At 36.1% G+C, this 14,651-nt stretch overlaps 1 pseudogene; it reads left to right on the forward strand.

The window, feature by feature from the left end:
* Positions 1-1,944: 1,944 nt before the first annotated feature.
* LOC118835552 lies at positions 1,945-2,731 on the forward strand (annotated as a pseudogene).
* Positions 2,732-14,651: the final 11,920 nt, after the last annotated feature.

Here is a 14,651-nt window from a genome sequence, read left to right on the forward strand (position 1 = left end):
ATCTTAACTCTGCCTTTTCTGTTATTAAAATTCCTTACATATCTTTCTTTTCCTTCCTTCCTTCTTTCCTTCCTTCCTTTCATTTTTGATGTCTTTGAACAGCCAGTTGTCCATTCTGGGAATGCACTTCCTTCCTCACTTCCAGTCATTCAAATTTCAACTCAAGTCTCACCTTCTACATGAAGCCCTTTCTAGTCCTACCATTATTGGAGTATTCCCTCTGAGTTTACCTTCCTTTATGTTGTGTATCACTCATCCACATCAGAATATGAACTCCAAAGGTGGAGCGAAGATGGAGGCATGAAAACAGCACCTTACCAGGGCTCTCTCACAAATTCTGTCAGATAGCACTAAGAAAGTGAATCTGAGCAGATTTGAGAGAGTTAGAAGCCACTAGTAGATTGAGTGTGTGTTTGAACAATCTGGCTAGCAGCTTCTGTGGGGGTATAAGATTCACCCACAGCCAGCACCCAGAAAGCTGCCAATAGCACAGGTTCTTCTGATCTGCTTAATTAAGGAAAGCAAGGTGAAAGGGTTGACAAGCTTACTTTTAATTCAGCATACAAATATCATTCAGTTAGTTCAGGGGAAAAACCCAGCACCCTGAACTTCAAAACAAAATGCAAACAAATTACAAACATCAGACAGACAGACTTTGTCTGATTCAAATCCCAACACATAGTTACCAGAGTTCAACAAAGTCTCAGCATCTGGGTTTACAAGCTGGAGGGCTCCTTAGCTACAGCTGCCTGGAGTCTCCTCATCAACACCATCTCCAGAGCCCCGCACAAATGGCTCTGTTCTCCCTTCTTATAGGGCTTCAGACATCATCAAACATCATCTGAATCACCAGAGCCTGAGCTCTGGTGATTGGTTCTTGAGTTGGCCCCTCCCCTTAGGACCCTGGGAGGTTCACATCCACATGGATTACATTAACACCTAATGGGGTTTGGGCCTGGGGCTTAGCAGCTAGTAAAGCTCACTGAGATTGAGTCACTCAAAGCAAACAAAGGCCATTCTGGTTACAGTGTGGCAAATTTCCAAGCCAGAAGAGTCCTCAGGATTGACAGGATCTGTAGGCTGGGAGAGCACCCAACATGTGGAACTGCACCAGACAACACCAAAGCAGGAGCAGCTGTGGAACCATGCTGGAGGAACCCTGGATGTGCAAAACTAGTGGCAATCCCCAGGCCTCTCAGCCCAGGACAGGAGTCTGCCGGAGCTATGGGAGACAGCAGCACAGTGCCTGTGGCTGCAAGAACAACTACTCCTAAGGCTTGCAGTCCACAGTCTAAAGGTTTAAAACTCACCTTGCTGAACTTCCGGGAGCCACGATGACCAGGTAAAATGGTTCTCATCCCTCCATTCCTGACCCAGAAAATATTCCCTTGGAAGAAACCCTGAAATAGAAGATCTAGAAGTGGGGCTTCAGTAGCTGAACAGCAGGAGTTCCTGAGCCCCAAAGGGGTGGAGACAACAAGGGTCAATACCAGGAACCCAGGGACGTCTTCACACAGTCAGGGAAGTGTCAGATACCAGGGCAGACAACAGCTGAGACCAACCATGCTGTAGCACAGCCCTAGGGGAAAAGGAGACTTCTAGCAGCCAGACCACCCCTCCCCCACACCTCACCCTGTGACCCCCTAGCCTCTAGCTGACAAAACCAGAGGCCACAGTACAAAAGCCAAAGATAACCAATATGAAGAAGCATTCCAGAAAACCAGTCTATTGCTTCTTTTTATGGAGACAGGGAAGATCAAAATACCAATTCAGAAGAGGACAGCACTGACACTATATCCACACCTGAAACCTCAAAAGGGAATGTGAACTGCTCTAAAGCCCAAAAAGCATTCCTGTAAGAGCTCAAGGAGGATTTTAAAAACCAAATTAAAGAGGTAAAAGAAAAATGGAAGGCTTTCATTTCCCCTCACCAGAGTGACTAAGATGGAACCATTGTTAGAGCTATGGTTGGGTTTGTGGGCCCCTCACCAGACCAGTTCTACCACGGCCCACCCATCTCAGAAGCTCTCCTAGGGCCGGACAGCACAATCTGCAGAAGCCCGATTACTTGGACGCAGAACTCAGTGGTGACAGGGACCTTTGTCCTAGGTGTGAAATTTGAGGGTTGTGTAATAATTGCAGCTAATATTCTGGGTTCCTGTGGCTCCCTGGCTCATTTCCAAAATATCTGTCTAATGGTATGGGTCAACAACAATACCTTGCTTAGTGCTTCTGGGGACTATGCTGATTTCCAGTATGTGAAGCAAGTCATCGACCAGATTGTGACTGATGAGGAGCTGCTGGGTGATGGACACAGTTATAGCCCAAAAGCTATCCACTCTTGGTTGACTAGAGCCATGTACAGACGCCGCTCTAAGATGAATCCACTCTGGAACACCATGGTCATTTGTGGCTTTGCTGATGGGGAAAGCTTCCTCGGCTATGTGGGCATGCTTGGTGTAGCCTATGAAGCCCCTACGCTGGCCACTGGTTAGGGTGCCTACTTGGCTCACCCCTTGATGTGAGAGATTTTGGAGAAAAAACAAGTTCTAAGCCAGGCAGAGGCACAGGAGCTGGTGGAGCATTGCATGTGTGTGTTGTACTACCAAGATCCTCGATCTTATACAAGGTTTGAAATTGCCACAGTGACTGAGAAAGGAGTTGAAGTGGAGGGATGTCTCTCTGTGAGAGCAATTGGGATATTGCCCACCTGATCAGCAGCTTTGAGTGATGCAGTTTTATTTCCAGCCTCATCTACTGGACCCTAGAACCCCTAGACCTACTAGTAAGGCCATGTTGGCGTCCCAGGACTGAGATTTGACTTTTTCCTTTTATAAGAGATTTGTAGGAAATAAATAATTCTGGACTTCCATTCTTTGTGCTTGTGGGATAAGATGGGAGCCTTCTGTGTTCCCTTCTACCCAGACAATGATGTAAGTCTATATTCCCTCTTCCTCAAGAGACCTTTGTTCAAGAGAATCGATTTGTTCTATGAAGACACGGCACCTACACTGCTGATTTCTTTTGGACCTGTAGGCTGGGACTCTGTAGAAGAATCCTTAAGTATATGTGGACTGAGATGAACATGTTCCTCTAAAAAAATGGAAAAAAAAAATTCACTAATGAGATTATATCTTTAAAAAATAAAATTGGTAAAATGGTTAAGGAGCTTCACTAACTAATTGGAGAGAATGATGCCCTGAAAAGTAAAATTAACAAAATGGAATATTAGGATCAGAACCTAAATGAAGAAAACAATTTGCTAAAACTTAGAAGTGGGCAAGTAGAATCTAGTGATTCTATGAGGTATCAAGAACCAGTCAAATGAAATCTGAAGAATGAAAAAAATAGAAGAAAATGTGAAATATCTGATTGGAAAGACAACTGACCTGGAAAATAGATCCAGGAGAGACAATTGAAAAATTATTGGTGTACCAGAAAGCCATGATGAAAAAAAGGGCCTGGACAGTACCTTCCAAGAAATCATTAAGGATAACTGCCCTGAGTTCTAGAACCAGAGGGTAGAATAGTCATCCAAAGAATCCACTGATCACCCCCTGAAAGAGATCCCAAATTGAAAACTCCAAGGAATATTATAGCCAAAATCCAGAATTATCAGGTCAAAGATAAAATACTGCAAGCAGCTAGAAAGAAACAATTCAAACATCATGGAGCTACAGTCAGGATCACTCAGGATATTGCAGCTTCTACAACACAAGATAGGAGAAACTAGAATATGATATTCCAAAAGGCAAAGGAGCTTGGACTACAACCAAGGATCAACTACCCAGCAAAACTGAGCATACTTTTTCTGGCAAGGAGATGGATATTCAATGAAGTAAGGGAATTTCAGACCTTCTGATGAAAAGGACAGAGCTCAATGGAAAATTTGATCTTCAAATACAAAACTCAAGAGAGATATAAAAAGGTAAACGAGGGGAAAATCTTGTTAATCAATAAGAGCAAATAGTTTACATCCTTATATATGATTATATTGTTTTATATGTGTTATATATGTGTCAATCTTGAGATGAGTTCAGTTATTACAACTGTTGAAAGGGATATACAGAGATTGAGGGTGTCAGTATAAAATAACTGATGTAATGATAAAAATATATAATTAAAGGGTGTAAAGGGATGATTCTGGGAGAAGAGGTAAGGAGGTGGTAGAAAAGGGTAAATTACACCACTTGAAGAGGCACAAAAACATATTATATTAGAGAGAAAGAAGGGAGGGAGAAGAGCAGTATTTGAGCTTTACTCTAATTAGATTTGATTCAAGAAGGGAATAACATATTCTGATAAAGATAGAAATCAAACTGGTCCTACAGGCAGTAGTAGGGGAAAGGGAAAAGAAAAGGGGGTGGTTAGAAGTGAGGGAAGAAGTAGCAAGGGGAAAACAGTAAGTTGAGGGAGGGGAATCAAAAGGGAGGGTAAACTGAGGAAAGTGGAGGTCAAAAGCAAAGCTCTTTTGAGGAGTGGAAGAGAGAAGGGAGAAATAAAAGCATAAATCGGGGGAAGGGAAATAGGGTGGAGAAAAAGACACAACTTGTAATTATAACTGTGAATGTGAATGGTATGAACTCTCCCATAAAATGGAAGCAGGTAGCAGAATGGATTAAAACCCATATTCCTACAATATGTTGTTTACAAATAAAACATTTGAAACAGGAGGATACAAACAGGGTAAATGTAAAAGGCTGCAGTAAATTATGTTGTACTTCAGCTAAAGTAAAAAAAAAAGCAGGGGTGGCAATTCTAATCTCAGACAAAGCAAAAGCAAAGATAGATCTAATTAAAAGAGATGAGGAAGGACACTATATCCTGCTAAAATGCTCCATAGACAATGAAGCAATATCATTACTTAACAAATATGCACCAAGTGGTATAGCATACAAATTCTTAGAGGAGAAGTTAAGGGGGTTACAGGAAGAAATAGATAGCAAAACTAAACATGTGGGGGACCTCAACCTCTCCCTCTCTGAACTTGGTAAATCTAACTTCAAAATAAACAAGAAAAAAGTTGAGGAGGTGAATAGAATTTTAGAAAAGGTAGATATGACAGACCTCTGGAGAAAACTAAATGGGGATAAAAAGGAATATACTTTCCTCTCTCAGAGGTACATGGCACATACTTGAAAACTGACCATGTACTAGAGCATAAAATCCTCACAATCCAATGCAGAAAGGCAGAAATAGTCACCACATCCTTTTCAGACCATGATGCAATAAAAATTATTTGTAATAAAGGGCCATGGAGAGAAAAACTAAAAATTAATTAGAAACTAAATAATATAATCCTAAAGAATGAGTGTGTTGAAGAACAAATGATAGGAACAATTAGTAACTTCATTCAAAGCCTCACAATAATGAGACAACATACCAAAACTTAGGGGAAGCAGCAAAAGCAGTTCTTAGGGGAAGTTTTATATCTCTGAATGGCTACATGAATAAAATAGAGAAAAAGGAGATCAATGAATTGGGCATGCAACTGAAAAATCTGGAAAAGGAACAAAATGAAAATCCCCAATTAAATATCAAATGATAAATACTGAAAACCAAGGGAGAAATTAATAAAATTGAAATCAAGAAAACTATTGAGCCAATAAATAAAACTAAGAGCTGTATTTATGAAAAAAACCTATAAAATTGATAAAACTGTGGTCAATTTGATTTAAAAAAAGAAAGCAGAAAACCAAATTACCAGTATCAAAAATGAAAAAAGGTAAATTCATGTCCAATGAAGAGGAAATTAAAACAATAATTAGGAATTATTTTGCCTACTGGTATACAACATAAATTTGACAACCTTAGGGAAATGGATAAATATTTACGAAAATGTAAATTGCTCAGGTTAACAGAAAGAGGAAGTAAATTACCTAAATAACCCCATCTCAGAAAAAGTAATTGAATGAATTTCCCTAGGAAAAAATCTCAGGGGCCAGATGATTTTACATGTGAATTCTATCAAACATTTAAAGAACAATTAATTCCCATACTTTGTAGACTACTTGGGAAAATATGGGAAGAAGGAGTCCTACCAAATTCTTTTTATGACATAAATATGGTAATACCTAAACCAAGAACAGTCAAAACAGAGAAAGAAAATTATAGACCAATTATGCTAATGAATATTGATGCAAAATTTTTAAATGAAATATTAGCAAAAAGATAGTAGCAAATTAGCACAAGAATAATACACTATGACCAGGTAGGGTGTATTCCAGGAATGCAAGGCTGGTTCAATGTTAGGAAAATTGTCAGCATAATTGATTATATCAACGACAAAACAAGTAGAAACCATATGATTATCTCAATAGATATAGATAAAGCTTTTGACAAAATGCAACTCCCATTCCTATTTAAAACACTAGAAAGCATAGGAATAAATGGAGTCTTCCTTAAAATTTTAAATAGCATCTACCTAAAACCATCAGCAAGCATTATATGTAATGAGGAACAGTTAAATGCATTCCTAATAAGATCTGGGGTAAAACAAGGATGTCCATTATCACCCCTATTATTCAATTTGGTGCTAGCAATCTTAGCTTTAGCAATAAGAGAAGAAAAAGAAATTGAAAGAATTAGAACAGGCAAAGAAGAAACCAAGTTATCACTCTTTGCAGATGATAAGATGATTTACTTAGAGAATCAAGTAAAAAAAAACTACTTGAAACAGTAAAAACAAAAACTTTAGTAAAGTTGAAGGATATAAAATAAACCCATATAAATCCTCGACATGCCAATATATTATTAAGAAAGCCCAACAGCAAGATATAGAAAGAGAAATTCCATCTAAAATTACTGTAGAAATATGAAAATATTTGGGAGTCTACCTGCCAAGACAAACCCAGGGCCTATGTGAACACAATTATGAACCACCTTTCACCCAAATAAAGTCAGATGTAAGTAAATGGAAAAACAGAAATTGCTCATGATTAGGCCAAGCTAATATAATATAAATGACAATTTTACCTAAATTAATTTACTTATTCAGTGTCATACCAATCAATTTACCAAAACATTATTTTACAGAGCTGGATAAAATAATAACAATATTCATTAGGAAGAACAAAATATCCAGAATATCAAGGCAATTAATGAAAAGAAATGCTAGGGAAGGTGGCTTAGCCATATTATATATTAAACTGTATTATAAAGCAACAGTCATCAAAACTACTTGATAATGACTAAGAAAGAGTGCTAGATCAGTGGAATAGGTTAGGTACACAAGACACAAGAGTCAACGACTATAGCAATCTACTCTGATAAACCCAAAGATTCCAGCTTCTGGGTTAAGAATTCATTATTTCACAAAAACTGCTTGGAAAATTGGAAAATAGAAACTGGGTATAGGCCAATATCTTACACTGTATACAAAAATAAAGTCAAAATGGGTTCATGATTTAGGAATAAAGGCTGATACTATAAGCAATTTGGAAGAGCAAGGAATCACTGGCCTATCAGATTTATGGGAAAGAGAAGAATTCATGACCCAACAAGAGTGAGCATTACAAAATGTCAAATGGATAATTTTGACTATATTAAATTGAAAAGTATTTGTATAAACAAAGCCAATGCAACAAAGATTAGGAGGGAAGCTGAAAACTGGGAAAAAATCTTTACAACCAATGTCTCTGATAAAGACCTCATATCAAAAATATACAGGGAACTTAACCAAACTTATAGTAATACAAACAATTACCCAATTGAGAAATGGTCAAAAGATATGAACAGGCAGTTTTCAGAGGAAGAAATTAAAGATATCTATAGTTATATGAAAAAAATGCTCTAAATAATTATTGATTGTAGAAATGCAAATCAAAACAACTCTTAGGTACCACATATGTCTTGTCAGATTGGCTAACACGACAAAACATGAAAATGATAAATGCTGGACAAGATGTTAGGAAATTGGAACATCGCTACATTGTTGGTGGAGTTGTGAACTTATCCAACCATTTTAGAGAGCAATTTGGATCTATGCCCCAAGGGCTATAAAAATATGCATACCCTTTCGCCCAACAATACCACTTTTAGGGTATATCCCAAAAGATCATACAAGTGAGAAATGGACTCATATATACAAAAATATTTGTAGCAGCGCTCTTTGTGGTGGCAAAGAATTGGAAATCAAGGGGATGTCCATCAATTGGGGAATGGCTAAACAAATTGTGGTATATGAATGTAATGGAATACTATTGTGCTACAATACTGGAGGAACAGATGGACTTCATTACAACCTGGAAAGCATTATATGAACCGATGCTGAGTGAGGGGAGCAGAACCAGGGGATCATTATTCACAATTACAGACACGAGGTCTCTGTAAGGACTGTCTTCGATAGACTTGACTCCTGTCATCAGCACAAGATTCAAAGACAGTTCCAAAGGACCCATGAAGGAGAAAGCTATGTACATCCAGAGAACGAATTATGTAGTCTGAATGCAGATTGAGACAAACTATTTGCTCTCTTTTTTTTCCTTCTTTTTTGGTTTCATTTCTCTTCTCTCATTCTTCATCCCATTGGTTATAATTCTTCTTTACAACTGAACTCTTATGTAAATGAGATCAATGTGAAGGTAAATGTAGAACCTACATTGAATTACATGTAGTCTTGGTGGGGGAGAAGAGGGAGGGAGAGAAAATTTGGAACCCCCAAACCTGTGGAACTGAATGTTGTAAACTAAAAATAAATAAATAAATTATACACACACACACACACACACACACACACACACATACACACACAAACAAACACACACACATGTGAACTCTGAGGACAGAAAGAAAGTTTTGGCCATTCTTTGTAGCCACAAAACTTAGCAAATTCCTAGGTGTTTAATAAATGAGAATTTTATGATAGAAAGTTGTTTCTGATCTCCATGGCAGTTAAGATAACATTGTAATCTCTAATTATATAGTATTCACTTTATACATATTTTGGATACACATATAAGGACATATTTTCCCCACTCTTAGAATAAAAAACTTTGAGTGGATAGCAACTATTTTTAGGTTTGCTTGTTTCTTTTTTAACCTTAGTACCTGACCATGTGCTTGGCAAATAATAAAAGATTAATAAATGCTCATTGAATGATCTATTCTTATACTTGTCAAAAATTGTTTTTGTCAACGTTTATCTATGACTCCCTGGGTGAAATTAAGCTTTTCCAATATCAGAATACACCCTATTTGAAGTCCTTGTGGGACTGGACCAGCTGGACTGTTTAGTTCCACCCCTGGTGCACGTTGATCATATTAACTTGCTTCTTAGATTATGAAAATGTGTAATAATGGATGTTCTCAATAAGATCTTTGTCAAAAACATACAAATCACATTGCTTTAAAATTATTTCCATATATCTATACAGAGCACACATACACATATTCATAATATGTGTATATAAGTGTATCGTATAGGTACGCGTATATGCACCTTTGTATACCATATATTCATGTCCATGTAGATGCAGTTCTACATACATGTGTGTACATGTAGAACCTTTAAAAGTTTTAGTTCAAACAAAAAAAAGAGCAATGGGAAAATTATCATTCCAATTCCTTATAACCGAACCTTTACCTTTAAGGAATTCTGACAGATTTCAGAAAGAAAACATTTGGTTATTGCCTGACTTCACCTTCGTGATCTTTTTTCTATGGAGAATATAATTTAATTACCTGAAGGAAAAGATAATTACAACCCAACATCTAAACAAAAACTGAGCCTGAGGCTATACAAAACAAAACACTTGGGTAAAGACTGCGATAGTCAGTCACCAAGTATTCATAAGAATTCAGGTGCTGTTATTATGTACATTGAAACAAGTTCCTAAATTTCACTCAGAAATGAAACATTATGGGGTTAGAATAACCAGAAAGGGCATAATGAATAGAATTTCTTTTAAAGATGACAGCTATCAATATCAGTGTACAGTCTGACATTCTATTAACCTGAATGGTTTCCTACCTTGCCTTTCTACAAATGTAAGGTGATGATAATTAGAGATGCAGCTTTAGACTTAAGGCACTGAAAGAGTCTCAATTCTAAATCTTGTTTTTAAGCTGAAATTATGTTCGCCATAGCTATTTTTGAAAACTGGTCACTTCTTTGTTAAATGTCTAGTGGCCTAATTAACCAGTTTATCAATTGAACCAAAGCGTTCTACCCTCAAACTGCAGCAATGAACAAATAAATTCTATTAAAAATAAATGTCTTTCAATTTTTTAAAATGCTATTAGTTTCCTACTGCAACAAGTTATCCAGTGTAAACATTAACAACCACTTCCAATAATTCAAAATTTTCTCCTTACAAGTCAAGAATAAAATCAGCGTCCTGGACTTTCATTACTCTCATCATATCATAAAACCAAGACTTACAAATCTCCAGGTTGGGATAAAGCAAAGCAACCTCACTTCTTTAAGGTTACACTTTGTGGCATGAAGAAGACTGTTGTCTTGAGCTCTATAATTTGTTATTTGTAAGTTTGAGACATTTAATAGCATGCAAAGTCCATCAAGGTTCTTAATTTGATTTCCTTGCAAACTTAATTACATTCCCAGAAACTAGTACTTAATTACTAATCATTAATCTTACTTCTCTACCAGGTCAAAGGATATGTGTAGGATTCAAAATACTATGTATGAATCAAGAACATTAAGCTCCAAAGAACTCAAATAATAGAATAGGGAGTGAGTGTACATTAGAAGAAACTTGGACACATGGACAAGAAGTGCATCTAATGGAGGAAATCAAAATGAAATACTTATTTAAAAATATGCCAAGTCCGACCCTCAAAATGATAATGACAGATAGTGTCTATTACAAAGTGCATGCCTCCATATCAGTGCTTATTGCTAGGGAAACATGGTTCACATATATAGCTTATAAAGCAGTTTCAGAAGAAGCTATTTCTTATGCACTTGGAACTGACTCCCTAACTCCTTAATGGGGAAAAAAAACAAATCTGGAACCTGGTAAAATTTTAGATTGGCTTAGCAAAGGGATAATTAGTGAGCATCTGAGAAACAAAACAAAAATATAAATATTGTAAAAAGAGAGCATGGCTCTAAGGCCAAATAAAACCAGAGTAGCTATTTCTTTTTAAAAAATAGTATTACTGTTAAGAATCATAGAGCTTATCTAATTTTGGGGAGGGAAGGAAAAATAAAATGTCACCCATGCTATGCTTTTTTATAGCTTTTCCCCAATTATATGTGAAGATAATTCTTAGCATTCATTTTTACAAAATTTTGAGTTCTAAATTTTTCTCCCTCCTTCCTTTCCCCCCTTCTTAAAATGGTAAACAACTTGATATAGGTTATACATGTGCAGTCATGCAAAACACATTTATGTATGAGAGTTGTGAAAGAAAAAAAAAAACAGCTCAGGGGTGAGCATGGAGGAACAAGAAAAAAATAAAGTAAAAATAGAATGCTTTAATCTGCACTAAGTCCATCAGTTCTTTCTCTGGATGTGTATAGCATTTTCCATCATAAATCCTTTGGAATAATCTTGGATCGCTGTATTGCTGAGAAGAGCAAAGTTGTTCATAGTTGATTATCACAGAATATTGCTATTACTGTGTACAATGTTTTCCTGGCTCTGTTCATTTCATTTTGCACCAGGTCATACATGGCTTTCTAAGTTATTGCGTTTTTTTCCTAAAATCAGACTGCTCATCATTTCTTATTGCACAGTAGTATTCCATTATATCCATATACCACAGCTTTTTCAGTCATTCCCCAATCTATGGGCATCACCTCAATTTCCAATTTTTTGCCAGCCCAAAAAGAGTTGCTATAAATATTTTTGTACATGTAAGTCCTTTTACCTTTTTTATGATCTCTTTGGGATACAGATCTCCCAGTAGTATTCCTGGATCAAAGAGTACACACAGGTTAGTTGCCCTTTGGGAATACTTTCAATTGCTCTCCATATTAGTTAGATCAGTTCACAACTCCACCAACAATGCATTAGTGTCCCAATTTTCTCATATCTTCTCCAACATTTATCATTTTCCTTTTTTATCATACTAGCCAATTTAATAGGCATGAGGTGGTACCTCAGAGTTTTGAAATCTGCATTTCTCTGATCAAAAGTGATTTAGAGCACTTCTTCATATGCTTAGAGATAGCTTTGATTTCTTCATCTGAAAACTGCCTGTTCATATCTTTGGCCATTTATCAATTGGGGGGATGGCTTTTATTCTTATAAATGTGACTCTGTTCTCTATGTATTTGAGAAATGAGGCCTTACCAGAGACACTTGCTGTAGAGATTGTTTCTTAGCTTTCTTTCTAATCTTGGTTGCATTGGTTTTGTTTGTGCAAACCTTTTTAGCTTAATATAATCAAAATTCTCTGTTTTACATTTTGTAATGCTATCTTGTGTTTGGTCATAAATTCTTCCTTTCTCAATAGATCTAACAGTTAAACTATTAATTGTTCTTTTAATTTGCTTAAGTTACACCTTTTATGTCTAAATCATGTACTCATTTTGACCTTATCTTTTACCCATGCTGTTCTTGTAAAAAAAAATTGGGACGTATAGGCTACGCAATGGTATAGTTAAGTGGATTTGGAACTGGTTGAATAGTATGACAAAATTTGCAGTCACTAACTGGTTGAATGCCAATAAACAAGGCGGTCTCAAAAGGAGTGCTCTAGGTTTTTATGCTTGGCCCTGTGCTATGTAATATTTTTTTTGATCAATGCCTTAGGTGGATACATATAGATTTCATGATTATCAAATTTGAAACAGTAACAAAACTGTAAAAGATAGCTAACACATTGGATGGCTACTGAGATCCAAAAAAAAAGACATTGAGAGATTTTGATATTGTACCCAAACTAATAAAATTAAATTTAGTAGAGGTAAATGTAAATTTTTACATTTGGGTTCAAAAAAAATCAAATTTAAAAGCATAAGGTTGTCTACTGCTAGTTAGCAGTTTATCTGAAAAACAAACAAAGAAAAAAATTTAAAAACACAGGATTATGATAGCTAGGAAAGCCAATGCATCCTTAGGCTATATTAGAAGAACATAATGTCTCATACTAGGCATGTAATTTTCATAATGAATGTTACGGACTATGGTGTACAATTTGGGGTATGACTATTTTGCAAGACCTTTTCAATGAGGGAGGAAGAATGGGAGGGAAGGAGAGAATTGAGAATCAAAATTATAAAAACTGAATGTTAAAATTTGTATTTACATGTAATTAAAAAAATAAAATTTAAAAATTAAATTTAAAAAAAAAGGAATTCTAGAGAGAGCATTGTTAGAGATAACTGAGCAATAAACCATGTATAGAACTTCATGCTTAATTAATTTAGTGCCTGAAATCTTCTAAATGCCTTGTTCTTTACCTTCAATAGAACATGAGCTCCTTGAAGGCAGACATTTTATTTGTATTCCTGGAATTTAGAGCAAAATCTGGTTCATTAAAAGAATTTAACAATTGCTTGTTGACATGACACTGAATAATTCTACTATTCATTTTTTTCCTTAGCCTTTTTTTCTTCCAAGATTTCCAAATATTGGAATTTTTGTTAGGGTGGCAAAATCAAACTGGAATTCAAATTATTAATCTGCCACTGACTTTCCTGTGTCTCTTTGGCCAAGTTATCTTATTGTCCCTAAATGGATTACACTTTCATAATAAGTACTGAGCTCTGCCCTTGGGAGGTTTTCATGAACTCTTTTGTGATGTACTAGGAACAATTTATGTTTCCAGCAGGGGCTGGACAAGAGAATGCTTTGATTTGCTTGGTCTCAGTTTCTTTCTCATGTAAATGAGGCAGTATACAAAATCTCTTAGGTACTTTTCAGCCTAGAAATGCTAAAATTATAACTCTGCTGTGCTTTTGTTGGCATAGTTGCCCTGAAGCAAATGTATTTTCCTTGTTTCTTAGGTTTCACGCAAGAGGAGATAGTTATTCTGTCTAAAAACTGTTCTGCCTAGAAAACACCAAAATGGACAAATCTTGGTAAAGCCATTATCAGAAATGGGACCTCAAACAAGATTGACCTCCTTTTACTTCTCAGAGAAAGGATCCTCTTGTCTTCCAGTGGCCTCATAGAAGAACAAGGTGTCACCTTACTAATATCTCTCCAAATAAATAACCTTCAAATGGAAATAATTTGTGATTCCTTTGTGGATAAGATCAGCAAAGGATTATAGAATATGGCAGATCTATCAAAAAGAATGAAAAGGAGATGGCTAGTTATGGTTAGAAGGTCAAAGAAGAGACTATAACAAAACATTCAGCATAAGAAAGGCTCATGAATGAAGAACAGAAAATAAAAATAGGGTCCTGAAAGCCTAACCAGGATTTTTTAAATACCATTTGATCAGAGAAAGAAGGCATGGAGTAAATTCTGGATTCAATAATTCATATATTATTTTTATAGCTGTCTGTTGAACTACATTTCTACAAGTTTCTGTATAGTTTGTGGTTTTCTGCATATGCCCCACTAAAAGAGATTATATGTATGTATGTGTATAAGTACATGTATATATGTATGTATATATACATGTGTGTATTATATGTATGTGTGCATGTGTATGCATATTTGTGAATGCATATGTGTAATTATGTGGGGGGAAGAGAAAGAGAAAGAGGGAGGGAGGGAGGGAGGGAGAGG

The sequence above is a fragment of the Trichosurus vulpecula genome, chromosome 2 (genome assembly GCF_011100635.1).
Source record: "Trichosurus vulpecula isolate mTriVul1 chromosome 2, mTriVul1.pri, whole genome shotgun sequence".
Classification (NCBI taxonomy): domain Eukaryota; kingdom Metazoa; phylum Chordata; class Mammalia; order Diprotodontia; family Phalangeridae; genus Trichosurus; species Trichosurus vulpecula.